Source organism: Podarcis bocagei (genome assembly GCF_964188305.1).
Source record: "Podarcis bocagei genome assembly, chromosome: 3".
Classification (NCBI taxonomy): Eukaryota; Metazoa; Chordata; class Lepidosauria; order Squamata; family Lacertidae; genus Podarcis; species Podarcis bocagei.
The window spans coordinates 88115775-88130867 of NC_138127.1; the positions used below are offsets into that span (position 1 = coordinate 88115775).

General features: G+C 43.6%; 1 long non-coding RNA gene across 2 annotated transcripts in view; it reads right to left on the minus strand.

Annotated features, from left to right (window-relative positions):
• LOC308582731 overlaps positions 1–13510 on the minus strand; it is a 78556-nt gene extending 65046 nt beyond the window's left edge. For both annotated transcript variants that reach the window (XR_014005817.1, XR_014005818.1), the window contains exons 1-2: positions 13157–13510; positions 6739–6797 (exon numbers count right to left, since the gene is read on the minus strand). This is a non-coding gene — a long non-coding RNA (uncharacterized lncRNA). The remainder of the gene's footprint in view (positions 1–6738; positions 6798–13156) is intronic.
• Between the last annotated feature and the right edge of the window lie 1583 nt (positions 13511–15093).

Genomic DNA, 15093 nt, shown 5'->3' on the forward strand with positions numbered 1-15093 from the left:
AACTTTCAACAAATCGTTCTGAACCGTGCTGCCCTCTGAAAAGTCTTCCCACTAGTGATAGCGAAACCCATCAGAAATGGCTCAGGAACTAATGCCTCAGAATTCCCTTAGCCACTCCTGAGTGAATTCTGGACTAGCCTTCTAGAGTATCAGTTTCCATTCTCCATCCCTTTATAACTTTTGCCCAAACCTACAAATTTATTAGAAGAATTGTGAGAGGTGGGGGAGACAGATGCAACCAAGGGAGCTGTTTCTAAAATTTCTCTGTTATGCTTGTTTATTATGTCATTTCTAGACTGCACCATTCCTCCAAGATAGGAGCACAGAATGGTTCACCACAAGGAATCTGGAACATAAAGCAAAATATTGTATATTTGGATTAAACTTGAAGAAGAATTTCCTAATGGTACAAGCTGTTCCACAGAGCAGCAGCAAATGTTGTCTTGGAAGATGGTGCACTATTACAATGCAGTGCTCGTGAATTTCCTGTTATCTCTACATGCATTAACCTTATTTCCTGCATTGGCAGGATTTGGCCTAGATCAGGGTTTCCCAAGCTTGGGCTTCCAGCTGTTCTGGACTACAATTCCCATCTTCACTGACCACTAGTCTTGCTAGCTAGGGATGATGGGAGTTGTAGTGCAAAAACAGTTGGAGACCCAAGTTTGGGAAACCCTGGCCGAGACTCTCAGATCATCAAATGAGGTCCTTCTCTGTGTTTTCCTCCACCCTTGGCCTATACAATCTCTAAATGCACACAGACTCTACAAATCATATATACAGGAGACGGTACAGTTGACTGAGTGAACAGCAGAATGATCCTGTTCTCTCTATATGCATTCACCATATGCATGATGTTTAAATGAACAAGACTTGTAATGATGACCACTACATACCATTCAACATTTATCCGATGAAAATAGGGATGTCCTATTCAATAATGATGCAGGTGGCACTGTGGGTTACACCACAGAGCCTAGGACTTGCCGATCAGTAGGTAGGTGGTTCGAATCCCTGCAACGGGGTGAGCTCCCATTGCTCGATCCCTGCTCCTGCCAACCTAGCAGTTTGAAAGCACGTCAAAGTGCAAGTAGATAAATAGGTACCACTCCAGTGGGAAGGTAAACGGCGTTTCCGTGTGCTGTTCTGGTTCACCAGAAGCGGCTTAGTCATGCTGGCCACATGACCCAGAAGCTGTACGCCGGCTCCCTCGGCCAATAAAGTGAGATGAGCGCCGCAACCCCAGAGTTGGCCACGACTGGACCTAATGGTCAGGGGTCCCTTTACCTTTTTATTCAATAATGATAATAATAACATTATTATTATTATTATTATTATTATTATTATTATTATTATTATTATTATTATTATTTCCACCCATCTTGGCTTCCAACATATATAAAAACATAATAAAATATTAAACGTTAAAAAACTTCCCTATACACGTCTGCCTTCAGATGTCTTCTAGAGGTTGTATACAGTGGTGCCTCGCAAGACAAAATTAATCCGTTCCGCGAGCCTCTTCGTCTAGCGGTTTTTTCGTCTTGCGAAGCAACCCTATTAGCGGCTTAGCGCTATTAGCGGTTTAGCGGCTAAAAGGCTATTAGCGGCTTAGCGGCTTAGAAAAAGGGGGGAAGCGAGAAAAAATCGGAACACTTGCAAGACGTTTTCGTCTTGCAAAGCAAGCCCATAGGGAAAATCGTCTTGCGAAGCAGCTCAAAAACGGAAAACCCTTTCGTCTAGCGGGTTTTCCGTCTTGCGAGGCATTCGTCTTGCGGGGCACCACTGTAGTTACTTATCTCCTTGGCTTGGGGAGTCACATAACTCCATACCCTCCAACATTTCTCCAATGAAAATAGAGACCTCCTAAGGAAAATCAGAACATTCATGGAGCAAATAAAAAAACCAGGATGGCTTCCATAAATCCAGGACTGTCCCTTGAAAATAGGGGCACTTGGAGAGTCTGTCACCAATATTCTGGAACACTCTGGGAGTGGAAAGGCTAGACACTAGTCTTATCGTATTCACATAAGAAAACATAAGAAAACATAAAGGCATTTCCTGACTCCTCGACCTCATAATATTTCTCACAGGCCCATTTCTTATTACAGCAGAAAAGCGATTGCCACCAAAACAATTAAGTGTGGGTTCTTCTCCAAGTTTCCATGTGACCGAGACACATTTAATCACACCAGCAAAGTATTGCATTACTGGTACTGGATAGCACTAAGGTTATGTAAACATAGTGCTAAGGATAAAATCTAGGTGTTCTGGGTTTTTCTGGAAGAAAATCATCTGGAAAGGTTCTTAATGCAAGTGAAAGCAAGGAATAACAAGCTTAGGAGACATTTTTCTGCTGTCTTTGGACTATTCGTTCACGTACATTTTGATGTGGTGTCTTTAATGTGGCCCAGTCCTCCTGTGGTGAGCGCAGCAAATCAGTTTCACGTGGGGAGGCATCTGAATCGACCCCCGTATGAAAATGACAGAACATATACCCAGAAAATAAGTTTGAAAAGTTGCTTATGCGTCTTACAAGAATGAACATCTGTAGTCATGCATATCCTGCACTATTTGAATATCGGCAAGCAGTGTAGCTCAGTGATTTGAGTGTTGGACTAGTGACCCAGGTTCAGAATAAAATTAAAGGTCAAGGCAGGCTTACCTAAACTCCAACTTTAGCAGGAGTCATAAACAGTACAAGAGAATTGATTCTGCCACGCTAAGAGAATGACTTCTCACAAGCGCCTCCTCCCTCATGGTGATAAAAATCATTTCTAGTCCTGCTTAGTGGTAGGCCTGGGAGAAGCTCCCAGCTCTCCATAGATTAGTGAAACTGCACACCTAAATAATATACACATTAAGAAAACACCAGATTGCTTTCGTCCTATGGACTGATATGTCGAGATTTCAGGCGCTGTGGTATATTCAAAGTTTCCTCTCTCACTCGCATTCTGTGGAGTTCCTATAAACTGCTTTCCTTCCTTTTGGACAACCAGTCTAAACCCAGGAACTGGCCGGTCCGGATGGCTGTGTTTGTATTGCCCAGAGGCTCCCCGCCCTGGCAAACTGCCACTCACTCTCCTGAGGAACTTTGCCTCACCCCGCCTGTAGAGAAACACCAAGCTTTCCCTCGTCTGAATTGTTTGCTCTTTGATTTCCTATCTGATGCTGTGTCAGCACTCAGATACACAACCAAACAATATTTCCAAAATGTTTCTGAAAAATTCGCTCTCTACCCCACTCCATCACAACCCAAAAGTGTGTCACGAGGCCCCAATGTCACGTCCCGGTCTGTCATAAGTTTAGTGGGAGCTTTATTAGCCCCTTGACAGCGACTTCACTCTTTCAATGTTATAAACCACAGAGCTGGCTTTCAAATGGGTCATGTGTGTTTTTCTTTTTGGAGGGAGGGTATAATAAACCCAGAAGCTGGTTAACTGAGGTATTAAATTAACAGTTCAGAAAACTGGACAACAGAATGGGCTGCCAAGGTTTGCTTTCCTCCAAGGACCAGAGGGAGGAAAAATCCCTGCTTGCCACTACTGCAGGGATAACTAATATGGGGCCTTCCAGGTAGTGTCTTTTTAATGCAGCTCCCATCAGTCTCAGCTAGCATGGGCTATAGTCATGGATTCTGGGAGCTGAATCCATACAACATACTGTTCCCTTTCTAAATCATCCCACTTAGATCCATTACTCATTATATACCCACCACCAACCACCCCACTCACTGAATATATGAAGGGGGTCATTTAACTATCTCATGAAATTGCTTTTTAAAAAAATGAAAACGGATTACAGAGAAGTTTCAGGATTCCAGAATTAGAAGCTTTTCCTTGTTTGGGGGTAAATAACTGGCTAAGGAGCCATTAAAGGGGGGGGGAGTAGGAAACGAAACCACATGCAAGCCTCACCAAAGGGGGGCGAAATACATGAAATCTGGACTGAACTAATAAATAGTAACTAAGAAGGCCATGATACTGGCAGTAGGCAATTGGCTGCCAACAAGGCCTATATTTTAAAAACAATGAATCTTGTGGTTTCTTTGCCACCACTTGTTGCCTAAAACTGGTCATGCAAATGAACCCGTTATCTTGAAATCTGAAGGTTTGCTTTTTTCCTTTTATAGCCGTGATCAAACAGGGCTGCCAAGATTGCATTTACATTTATATTAATGAATTGTTCTCTGTGTTTGCAGTCATTCTTAGAAAGCCCGGCAAGTGACAGCTGCCAGAAATACGAGACTATACCAACCCCATTGTATTCCAAGCAAGCTCCCTGCATGGTATCACACCTTTCAACACCTGCAACCACACTTAAGGTTTTATCTCAGTAAGAAAACAGGCAAAGCGCAGTTAACAACTTTTCCTGACGGTGACACTGGGCAGTTGTGCTTGAGCTGTTAAGTCTAGAGAGCTGTAGAGGCAAACGGCCTGTTTCCAAAACGTCTCCCAGGAAAATGAAGCCAGAATCCGGTACAAAATTATTTCACCTGTCTTTCCATGCTCAGTCTGTGTTTTAGAATACTGTTGCCATGCTAGCCCTGGCAACTGGACCATTTTTTGTAGGTAGCAGCAATCAGACACATTAGCTGTGTTCACATGTACAGCGGTACCTCGGGTTACATACGCTTCAGGTTACATACGCTTCAGGTTACAGACTCCGCTAACCCAGAAATAGTACCTCGGGTTAAGAACTTTGCTTCAGGATGAGAACAAAAATCGTGCTCCGGTGGCACGGTGGCAGCAGGAGGCCCCATTAGCTAAAGTGGTGCTTCAGGTTGAGAACAGTTTCAGATTAAGAATGGACCTCTGGAATGAATTAAGTACTTATCCCGAGGTACCACTGTACTGCTAAACCATGGTTTAGCATTACGACAGTTACTGCAGCTAACACGCTCCCTTCTCCTTTTCCAGCATGGTCACAAGGAAGAGTTTGGAAGCTTCACTTACCCATATTTATTTATTGATTGATTTTTTTTGTTAACCTTAACTATGGTCTGTTGAAACAAGCCAGGTTTGTAAGCGGGCTTGCTTCAAAAAACCATGGTTAACAATAACCAAAAATTGGCCAGGCTCAGACATAACAACAAATTGTGGTTAATTTAAAACTGAAGGGAAATCTTCCAAACTCTCAGATTCCCATGCAGGAGGGGGCTGGAGAGGGAGAAGGACAGGCGTCAAAGGCTCACTTCAGCTCATCCTCGAAATGCTAAACCATAACAGCATTTTGTATAAATGAGGCCATTGTCACACACAGAAAGAGAGACAGCTGACTTAAATGTTTATGATAAAGGTAGGTATCTCAGCATTTTCAGAGTTGAAGTACATTTGAAATACGGGGGGGGGGGACACTTCAATTCATTCACACTTTCTGAAATAATATGTGAACCAGGACACAACCAACCTTGAAAATTTACAGTTCTCTGAATATTGCAATGCAGAACACAACCAACCTTGAAAATTCACAGTTCTCTGAATATTGCAATGCAGTTCTATAGCCAATCATATGTACAAAAATGTATATGCTAGGGTTGCTATATTTCAAAAATAAACAACCAGGATACCCTGAAAGTTGTTATGTTTTTTAAAAAAAACAACAACCACAACACACACACACAAATTTTAATTGACTTAATATATTCATATTCCACCTTTCTTCCAAATTGGGATTCAAAGTGGCTTACAACATATTTTTAAGTTGCAGAAAAATACATTTATTAGTGAACATGTACGTAGTATATTAGGAGGAAATGCTCTGCAAAAATGAAGCAGATTCATAGAATTGTAGAGACCACAAGATTCATCTAGTCCAACCCCCGGAAATGCAGGACTGACAGCTAATACCCATTAAAATGTGTATGTTGGACAAGCTTGCATACAAAAATGTGTGCATCAGGAGAAATTCGTGTGAAAATGCTGATGGATTTTCATGGGAACATGAAAGCAAACTGGTGTGAAAATGTGGAGAACTGTAATTTAAAATTATTTTATATGCAAACATAAACAATTAGAAGCAAACATAACCCGAAATCACTCAAAAAAATAAACCCAGCTGCATTTTGACCTTATGGTCTTTCTCCGATCACTAATGCACACAGTTTGGCATGTACACAGTACATAAATGCAAAGTACTTCAGACAATTGGAACAAACAATGAAAAAAATATCTCCATAAGCCAAAAGTAGCAACACCAAACAAAGGCTAGTTCTTATAGTCCTTAGTGCTAACAAGTCAATATTGATTTTGGGGGGATGCAATACTTCCTTGTGGTTCTTTACCTGGGCCACTTTTAGATACATGTTCCAATTTGAAGGGCAACTTATGGCTTTGCTTGAGTTCCAGTTCTGGTTTACAAACACACATAGGTGGCACTCCATGCCATCTTTGCCTAAATGCCGTCTTAGACCATCTTTGTATAAACACCACTTTCTAGCTTTCAAGTTTTGCTTGGTGCCTTCCTTAAGCAGCTGTCCCGCTGTCAAACTGGCAGGGGCTGCAAAGGCTGAAGCCAACAGGAGTGAAATTAACAAACCCAGAGTGAAATGAAGAATGGCAAGCTGAAATGAACATGCTCCTTGACAAGATGACAGCTAATTACTCGGTCTCAGCAGTAACCAAAGCAGGCAGAACCCAAAAACAACCATAGAAAAGGAAGAAATGCAGCTGAAAAACAGCTCCTTTGGCTGAAGAGGGTGGAAAACAAACAGCCTTTAAACAACACTTAGTAACTGACCTGAGCTTCGAAGGAGGCAGGGAACAAAATCACAGGAACATTTAGGCAGGAACAACCAGCTGCACAAATATAAGATGGGGAAAACCTTGCGTACATGTGAAAAGGATCTAGGGGTCTCAGTAGACCACAAACTTAGCACGAGTCAACAGTGTGATGCAGCATAAAAAAAACCCAACCTAATGCTATTCTAGGATGCATCAACAGAAGTACAGTGGTACCTCGGGATAAGTACTTAATTCGTTCCGGAGGTCCATTCTTAACCTGAAGCACCACTTTAGCTAATGGGGCCTCCCGCTGCTGCCGTGCCGCCAGAGCACGATTTCTGTTCTCATCCTGAAGCAAAGTCCTTAACCCGAGGTACTATTTCTGGGTTAGCGGAGTCTGTAACCTGAAGCGTATGTAACCCGAGGTACCACTGTATAGTGTCCCGATCAAGGGAACTAGCAGTACCACTCTATTCTGCCTCGGTCAGACCATACCTCGACTACTGTGTCGAGGGCACCACAATTTAGGAAAGTTGCTGACAAGCTGGAATGTGTGCAGAGGAGGGCGACCCAGACAATCAAGGGTCTGGAAACTAAGCCTTATGAGGAACGGTTGAAGGAACTGGGTATGTTTAGCCTGGAAAAGAGGAGACTGAGAGGAGATATGACAGCCATCTTCAATATATCTGAAGGGCTGTCACATGGAAGATGGAGCAAGCTTTTTTTCTCCTGCTCTAGAGGGTAGGATTCAAACAAAAGGATCAAGGCTACAAAAAGGAGATTCCAACAAAACATCAGAAAAAACTTTCTAACAGGAAGAGCTGTTCAGCAGTGGAACAGACTCCCACAAGAGGTGGTGAACTCTCCTTCCTTGGAGGTTTTTAAGCAGAGGTTGGATAGCCATCTGCCATGGATGCTTTAGTTGAGATTCCTGCATTGCAGGGCTTGGACTAGATGAATCTCGGGGTCCTTTCCAAGTCTACAATTCTATGATTCTATGGTCTCTCCAGGATTTCAAGCAATGGTCTTTCCCAGACCTAGCTGGAAACGTCAAGGATCAAAGCCAGCACCACTGAGCTACTGAGAGCTTCATGCTTGTGTGTGGCCATCTCACGGAGACAACCAAATGTTAGCCCCACGCCATGGGATCACACCCTGTTGAAGCAGCTCCCATGCTGCTGGGTATGTGTGTGAAGATCATCTTGTCTGTATAACAAACTGAATGCTGGGGACTTGTGTTCGGTGTATCTTCTACTGGCTGTGGCCATGAGCAATAAGAACATGCTTTAAACTATGGATGCTTGAGGAAGTCAGTCTTTGCAGATTCCAAGACAAACTGACCTGATCTGAACCATTCGGGCTTCATCCTGTCTGCCACTAGCACATGACCCCAAAAAGTTGCCCAGAATGGAATGTTCCCCTAGTTTGAAAAACATTGCCCACCCCTAGAGGTATCATGGGGAGATGGAATGATTGTTAAACCAGCATAAATCTGCCCATAAATGGGGATAAGAAGAGAGAGCTGAACTCAGCTCCCCACTGGGAGCTTGCTGGGTAGTCTGGTGCTAACATTCTCCCAGGTCTCCCCAATCCAAATTCACTGTCAATGAAAATGACTAGAATGGAAATGAGTGTTTCTTAATTTTTCCATTGTGGGATGAGTCTTCCCCATTAAATCTCTGTTCTTTCTTGGTTGCATTCCATTATCTTTGAATGCAGGATATGAGATATCTAGTTTCATTTTTCATGGGTTTCATGGCTTTTGAGCAGCTTTCCCATGATAAAACCCCTTGTAGCTGGCAGGGAATCCAGGTGTTCAGGTGTGCCTTCCCTTGATCTCCTGCTGAATCTTATCGAAATGCTCAAGAATTTTAATTGCAGCCTCTTCCAGGAAAGGAGTTGGTTGCACAAGACCTCCCAATTAACTCTAATCCCACAACTTGCATTGACCAGTATGCCACTGAGTCCCACCTGAAAGAAACCTGGTGATCTGGAACTGCTGCAAGTCTGCATTCCCAAACCCGAGCAAGGAAGTTGTGCTTTTAAGTCCCACTGGAGTCAGGGGAACAAATTAGCTGTGTTCTCCTGATGTCTTGATGATTTCAGTTGTGTTTTTCAGGACTGAGGGCCTAAGAAGTTTCAGCAACTCTACTGCTTGCAAAATTGCAGCTATTGTCTGTAGGGAGAAAAGGGGTCCTTTGGGATTTAGCGCTTTGATAAGACCTTTTTGGATTTCAGCTCTACAATTAGACTGTCTAAATCTGCAATGCCATATAGCATATCAAGTGCCATTTCAGAGTAATTCCCCCTCCTGTCCCCTAAAAAAAGACAGATCCAGCATTGGTGCACAATAAAACCTAGCCAGCAGCACTGACCTTAACATGTATCAATGTTGTTATTATAGTACAGGTAAAAAAAGAGAAAGGATTGTCTTTCCCTCACGTATCACATCCATTTATAAGAGATTTGTTTGGGACTGAAGACAACTGTGCTTTCCACATATACACTGTAAAAGGCTTCTAATTTCAGACTTCCAGCCAACACTCCTTTTGTGTACCATTCACATGCTGAAATTTAAGATTTGATTAGGGACCACTACACTAAAGGCCTATTTTACAAATGCTGTTGAACAGCATTTGTCAGATGGGAAATCTCTGCTTCATCTCATTTGGAGAAAAGCACATTAAAAAGCAAGCAGTTGTTTTTAGCTGAGCTGAAATGAATGTGGAAAGCACTGCGGCGTCGCTCTTGGCGGTTGTAAGTTGCCCAAGGCTCACTTCCATAAAGCAGCCTGCTAGACCTTCATTTTGGTCTTGGACGTTGGCATCACATTCTCCCATACCCTTTTGGAGAGGTGAGCTATTGCCACAACTGCCTTGTCAATACACTTGTCCAGCTCAGCATCAATGGACAGATTCTGGCGATGGTGGAACCCACGTGGACAAAAATGTCTACCACCTCTAGCATGTGGTCACCAGTACTGATGCATGGAGTGCTGGCGACATCATGACCCAAGCTATTGGTCTTCGTCAGGCTGATGGTAAGGCCAAATTCCATCAAAACTAGGCAATAATTGCCCAGCATCCAATTTTAGGAGTCACCGGCCAGCTCCATGCAGTTCTAGATGGAGCTGACTGACTGCTTTCCGTGTGTGTTATGCCTCAGTATCAAACCAAACCTGTCACCAGAATGCGCACAGATCTCTTCATGGCATCGCAGGTCTCCCAGCTGGTAGTATGCACGAAGCCAAATACAAGAGCTTGCCTGCAATCATACCTTGCTAGTTAGTATAATATTGTCTGCCTGGGTGTCTTGGAACAAGATCACACACTTTTGCTAATGTACATTGCATTTTGAAATTCTAGAAATGTTAGCATATTCAGAGTGAAATATTGGGTAGCATAAAACTGTGCAGAGTTAAGACTGCTAAATGTGAAAATGTCGTTTCTAGAGAATAAGGAAAGCATATAGTTTTAAGACCATCTTGCAATAATTCCTTGGCAGGACATAGCTCTATACCCTGTGGAAATGGTTTGTCCATATGGTTTTTCAGTGCCGTGTGATAAACCCCTTGTTCACTTAATGTAAAACAAATGTACCTATTTTCTTCCATCATTCTTCACTTCTGCTGTGCAGACAATGTGCTTCACATGCTGTTCTAAACAATCCCAGCGCCTATCACCATATACCAAAATTATGTAAATTGAGCATGTTTTCCTTCCAGTTGCATCTACTTATTTGAATTGCAGGTTTGCGAAATTCTTGCTGGATTACTGCCTCTTGTGTCTCAACAACAAACGAACAAAACACAACAAGCCCATGCCCAGCTGCAGCTGCTTGGGAAATTGTGAATTTTCCACTGAATAGTCACACCTCAAAATTCAAAATTGATACAGTTGTACCACGGAAGTCGAACGGAATCCATTCCAAAAGTCCATTCAACTTCCAAAATGTTCGGAAACCAAGGTGCAGCTTCCGATTGGCTGCAGGAAGCTCCTGCAGCCAATCAGAAGCCGTGGAAGCCCCATCAGACATTCGGGTTCCAAAGAACGTTCACAAACCGGAACACTCACTTCCAGGTTTGCGGCGTTCGAGAGCCAAAACATTTGACTCGCAAGGCGTTCAACTTACAAAGTACGACTGTATTATATAGTCCAATTATTCAAACATGTTAGCTGCTTTGAACACTCTGTCATTGATGACAGGCGGGACATAAAACCTGTAAGCAGATAAAGTTAATTAATCGTTTAAACGTTAATATTTAGATGTAATCCAGGTAAGATGGAAATGCTGCAGGGATGGAATCTGCTGATCTGGGAGGAAAGGTATGACTGGTGTTGTTTGGGGCTGCACTTCACAGAATCATAGAATCATAGAACTGTCCCAAGCGTCATCTAGTCCAACCCCCTGCGGTGCAGGAACTTCCCCAAAGTACTAGGTGCCTAGTTGGGCGTCTGTAATAGACTCACTTCTATTAATGGAAGTGAATGTTGCATGGCGAGCAGGCTTGCCCTTATCAGATTTGCCAACTGCAGCCATGCCTTAGTTACATCCAGACTAGACTACTGTAGCCCACTCTTTGTGGGGGCTGCCTTTGAAGGTGGTGCCTGGTTGCTGGTGGAGGACAAGAGATCAATGCCTCCCTCACACACCCCTCTCTATCATCCGTTCCAGACGAGCGAGAAGTGTCATCGGAGTTTAAGAACACATACCAATCAGGCAGAAAGACTAAAGATCCTATGATTGGGCACTTATTGTGGTTCCCCATGCTACTGAGGTTCTGCCAGCCTTTACTAGGAACCATGTCGTTAGCATTTTATGCATCAGGTTAAAATGGCTTCATATCAGGAGGCCTTTGCACCATGTTCTAATGTTCTGCTCTCATAGAGTCATAGAATTGTAGAGTTTGAAGGGACCCTGGGGATTATCTAGTCCAACCCCCTGCAATGTAGCTGTCCCCTGCAACCTTGGCATTATTGAGGCCATGCTCTAACCCAGTGTTTCCCAACCGGTGTTCCGCGGCACACTACTGTGCCGTGAGACATCGGCTGGTGTGCCGTGGGAGGGAGGCGGGCGAGAGGCGGCGGCGGCGAGGATCCGGCGGGGGTGGGGGGAGCGGGGGCCGTCGCGCGCAACCGAACTCACTTGGCGCGCTGCCGGCTTGTCCTCCTTCAACCCGGGTCGGGCCAGGCCTGCTCACGTCCCCGGATCCCCTAGCAGCAGCCGCACGCTCTCCAAAAGCGCAACGCTGCGCGCAACCGCTCGGCCAGCTGGTGCTCTGCGACTCCGCCCTTTCCCCTCCCAGCGCCGGAGGGTTCGCGCGACCGCAGCTGTTCCCTTTCGCAGCGCGCGGGAAACAATTCCAGGCCGATTGCCTTGTGCCGAAAAGCACCGCCTCTCCTTCCAGCTCAGGCCCGGGCCGCCGGCTCCCCGAATGACGTCACGGGGGCGGGGCTTTAATGGTGGTGTGCCGCGAGATTTTTTTCCGGTAAACAGGTGTGCCGTTGCCCAAAAACGTTTGGGAAACACTGCTCTAACCAACTGAGCTATCTAGCATCCTGGATAAAGCAATTGAACAGAATCTCAGTGTTTTCAATTTTGTATATGGTATGCTTTAAAATTTGCATATAGTATACAGTGGTACCTCGGGTTAAGTACTTAATTCGTTCCGGAGGTCCGTTCTTAACCTGAAACGGTTCTTAACCTGAAGCACCACTTTAGCTAATGGGGCCTCCCGCTGGTGCTGCGCTGCTGCTGCACAATTTCTGTTCTCATCCTGAAGCAAAGTTCTTAACCTGAAGCACTATTTCTGGGTTGGTGGAGTCTGTAACCTGAAGTGTATGTAACCTGAGGTACCACTGTAATTTTTTTTGAGACTTCTGGTGAAGAGTGGGGTATAAATTCCTAAAATGAATAAATATTAGAGCTAAAGTGCACCACTTTTGAAGGGTAGAGCAATCAACACCAGATTAGTGTTTCCTTCAATACTCACGTAGAAAAGTAGTCTAGAGAGCCACTATTTAGGGACATTCTTCGGTTTAGCACAAAGTATTTTTCTTTAAGTAAGCAAATGCTTTTAAACTATACCCTGCCTTTTGAGCAATATTTATATACACAGGAACAGCAGACTTTAAACTTGTTGTGATTGCTTCTTCCCCACCTGTCCTGGAAGGCTTAGAAGACACACTCTTCAGGAAGCTCGACAAAAACTTTATTGTCTTCTCAAACAAGAACAGCAACAGGAAACTCTTGACTTTACTGAGATTCCACAAAGTAAAGTGCCATCTAGTGACCAAACCACATTATGACACTATCCACACAACCCCCTAAACCTGAAATGTTACTCTTGTACTGCAAACTACTGTGATGTGATAAGTTATTGCTGCACGAAACATTGGATATCTATCACTTTTTTTCAGACACTAGTAACTTACCTCACTAGGGTGCGTTCACAAGACTCACTTTAACCACACACAAAATGAGAACATCATGGTGATTTTCTTTGAAATAAATTCAGAAATTATGTGAACGGGTGATTTCTAGGATTTGTTTCTTTGTTTCTGGAGAGCTTGTGAAGATTGGTGCAGCCTTCCAGGAATCTGGGGCAGGCGTGTGATAATTCATTGCTCTCACGTCCTGGTCTGTAGCTTCCTTCCAAATGAGATTTCCGGGATGGAAAGTTAGCAGCTCCAGTGTGTGACAAGTTTGTAACCCTAGCTCCTCCCTCAGCTGTAATTGTCTAATGCCAGAGTGGGCCGCTGAGCAATAGCAAGAGCTGCCTGCGTATCATCTTTAAATGTGGGGTGTGAAACAGTTGGAAGGCCTGTTTTTAAATGTGTAACCTGAAACACTGGAAACCAGAACTCACAGTGGGGCTTAGCAACAAAATCAACAATATAGAGATAGTTTATGACATGTGATCACCAGAGCAGCAACAAGGTTGCTTAAATATAGATCTAGTAGGTATTAGAATATTTCTGAGAAGTGCACATCAAGCCTGAGACAGATGCTGCTAATAAGTTGAGAGCTTTAGACATTTATTTTTACTTTTAACTGCTCGGCTATATTTATCTGAAAGATTTACCGCTACATTCTTGACATATAGGTATGCTAGTCACTTTCTGCTGTCTAGACGGGACAATATATATAAAACCGGAGAAGATAAGAGGTTTGGGAGTGGAGGAGAGAGGAGAGAGGCGCTCTTTAGGACTCTTCCTCCACAAACAAACATAAGGCAGTGGATGACATGATTTTCCTCTCTTTCGATTTTAATAGCTTTTTTGTGACTCCCTCAAGTTCTGATACATACACATGGCCTGCCAAGATGGGGGTGAATCAGATGCTCATTTCAGCTTGCTATATGTGCTTGAGGCTGTGCGCATGACAGCATTCCGACAGCCCAGAGACAAGGTTGTGAAGTTCTCGTTTCCCATGGTACAAGTGTAGTCAAGGTTACAGTATTGTAAAGCACTGCACATGGGGCTGCCCTTGAAGGCAGCTTGGAAACATCACATTGGTACCAAATGGTGCTGCCTAACTGGTGACATGTGAAAGTCAGCAGAGCCATTATCACGCCTTCTGATAGTGAACTCAAAGAAGTCCTCAGAGAAGATAGGGAAGTCCTCCAGTAGGACTGGAGGTACAAATGGACCACAGAGAAACAAGAGGGAGGTATCAGCATGCCTGGGCAAATCTCAGGCTATGTGGAAGTACCAAAAAAAGGGGGGAGGAACCCCAAGGGAGGAAAACCCCTGTACTCGTACGTGAAGATTGAGGACTGTGTATGAATTGTCTTCAGAAATTAGGGGGAGTTGATTGCCAGTTGGAAAACCCAGCCTGGGTGGGAGGAGAGAAGAGTGAACTGGTTAAATAAACATTTACAATTTTACTTACAGAAAATAAGAAGTATAACAATGTGATAGCATAGTATTATATACAGACAGCAGAATGTATCATTTGATGTAAGAAACCAGAAATGAGGGGAATTGATGAGGGAAGTCAACAGGGAGGGAAGATGAAGCAAGTCAACAGGGAGGGGGGAAATTGAAAAATGAATGTTTAGTAATGATATTGGATATTTATTATGAGAAAAGAAAATCAATAAAAATTATTTCTTTTTTAAAAAAGAAGAGTGAACTGGCTTGCTGCAGCCTGTGACAGCTAATAGTATGGAAAGCTGGCTGGCTAAAACCCTGAACAGTAACATTCCAGTTAGGGGGTAATGATATACTGCAACATATTGTTGCAGCTCTCCCTTGTTACTCTTATTCTGAAACAAGTAAATTGGCTGCCAGTGTATTTTCAAGCGCAATTCAAGGGGTTGGTGTTCACCTACAAAACACTAAATATGATACAATTTGAATTGTATTGT